Source organism: Phoenix dactylifera, chromosome 10 (genome assembly GCF_051530095.1).
Source record: "Phoenix dactylifera cultivar Ajwa chromosome 10, Ajwa_hap1_PhDact_Kaust_v1.1, whole genome shotgun sequence".
NCBI lineage: Eukaryota > Viridiplantae > Streptophyta > Magnoliopsida > Arecales > Arecaceae > Phoenix > Phoenix dactylifera.
This window is the reverse complement of record NC_143199.1, coordinates 22,170,488-22,172,648: the sequence shown is the minus strand read 5'-3', so window position 1 is coordinate 22,172,648 and position 2,161 is coordinate 22,170,488. Positions and strand designations below refer to the sequence as shown.

The following is a 2,161-nucleotide window of genomic DNA, read 5'->3' as shown; positions in this document are numbered from 1 at the left end:
TCGGAAGCAATCAAGTCTTACATACAACTCAATCATTGAAAAGCGTCACGGATATAAATCTATCGGTGGAATCTAGCCCTAAACACCTCTCTCCATAGATAATTCATATTACTACACCCATATTAATTCTTAGTTTTTATCATTTACTCTAGCTTATCCCCTTTGAAGTAATTATTTAATTAGGAAAAATAACTTGTCTCCAATCCCTGTGGACCGACACCCGTAATCACTATCCTACAGGATACGTGCTATTGCGTGGTTTATTTTTGAAATTGAAATAACCGATCAATTTTTGGCGCCGTTGCCGGAGATTGCTTGCATAGTTATTTTTCCTATCATAAAAAAAATTTAATTAATTAAAAAAAACTTTAAAAATATATATATATATATATAAATTATTCTCTATTATTGTTACTTTTCTTATCTCCTTTTTCTCTTCTACTAATTTTTTTTTTTAATTTTTCTTTTGGTCTTATTTGATCACGAATCGAAGAGGAGATCTGGGCTATCAGAAAGGAATGCTTTGGAGGTTTGCTAAAAAAAAAATTTAAAATTGCTGGGGAAATTCTCTTTGGTAACCTCTAAACCTTTCTTATTTAAATTAATTATTAACTTGAAATTTTGTGGTGATTGTTTGATTTCAATTTCAACAAGAGTGTGAATGCATGCTTGATACACATACACAAATCAATCTGCACATAGTAAGGGCAATCACCCCAACAAGATAAGAGCCGGATTTCATCACCGGACTCTTGCCCAACTTAGGTGAACTCAATCTCACATAGTGTCACTTTAATTAAAATCAATTAGACATTGGCTCCTAGGGACATTCGAGCTCAATAGGACGAAGATCACCGAAGGTTGCACCAATTTCGCTCTGTGGCTTAGTTGATGTCTAGGCAAGCTTTGTCCCTATAAGGGAGACAGTTCATCTGTTCGAGGCAAGTGGGTTTTAAGTGGGACCTTTGCGAACGCATCGTGACCCCTCCACTTACCTGGGAGCTTACCTGGTCAACTCGGTTCATTAGACCGGATTGGAGGCTTAGGTGCCCTCTTCAAACCAGTTAGGAGCTGTCTAGTGGTTTCAGGACAAACACAAGGATTGATGTGTTTATCTTTTATTGCATGCTTGATTGATCAAGTACTAGTGTATGCAAGGTAGTCGTTCTAGAGTACGAAACCTATTACCTTTTGACCCTAAAATAGAATGAACCCTTAGGAACATTCGAGCTAAGATCAAAATATTAGGATCATCCCCACCTCTTAAGATGGCTGAAGAACAACCCAAACTCCTGAGGGAATATTTTACTCCCACTATTTACACTTCCCCATCTTGCATTCGATTATCTGAGGTAGCAGCTGTACAATACGAAATAAAGTCTAGTGTGATCCAAATGCTTCCATCTTTTTATGGGCTCACCAATGAAGATCCATATAAACACCTAGATGAATTCCTTGAGATTTGCACCACTGTCAAGATTCAGAATTTCACTGATGATGCTCTGAAACTTAGATTATTCCCCTTCTCCCTTAAAGATAGAGCCAAGCAATGGTTGAATTCTTTAGAAGCCAACTCGATTCATTCCTGGGGTCAAATGCAACAAGAATTCTTAAAAAAATACTTTTCCATAGGAAGAACGAACCAGTTTAGACGTGCTATCACAAGCTTCTCCCAAACTGAGGGAGAAGAATTTCATGAAACTTGGGAGAGATTTCGGGACCTAATCCGTAAATGCCCACATCATCAAATACCTAAGTGGCAGCTAGTGCAATGCTTCTATGACGGATTGACTGAACGAAACCGTCAGATGATTGATGCCGCATGTGGGGGGACATTCATGCTTCAAAATGAGCATGAAGCATGGAAATTATTTGAAAATCTAAATGAAAACTCCCTCCACCATGCTTCATGTTCTCGTCAAGTACCCCCGAGTTCTCAAAGAAAAGGGACCATTTGTGAAATAAGTCATTCTATGGACCTGTCTAGCAAGGTAGATGCATTGTCCCATAAGATTGACCAACTGATGATAGGTGGGCATTACATGAACTCTTCCCAAGCACAAGTGTGTACTATTTGTTCTAGCCCATCCCACCCTATTCATGAGTGCCCTTCAGCGCCCCAATTCCCCGAACTCGTGCAAGAACACATCAATGCTGCTCA

The 2,161-nt window shown here is 38.8% G+C and overlaps 1 non-coding gene across 1 annotated transcript; it reads right to left on the bottom strand.

The window, feature by feature from the left end:
• Window positions 1-1,644: 1,644 nt before the first annotated feature.
• Window positions 1,645-1,750, bottom strand: LOC120106238 (small nucleolar RNA R71). Its single transcript, XR_005508427.3, has one exon. It is a non-coding gene; the product is annotated as a small nucleolar RNA R71 (small nucleolar RNA).
• Between the last annotated feature and the right edge of the window lie 411 nt (window positions 1,751-2,161).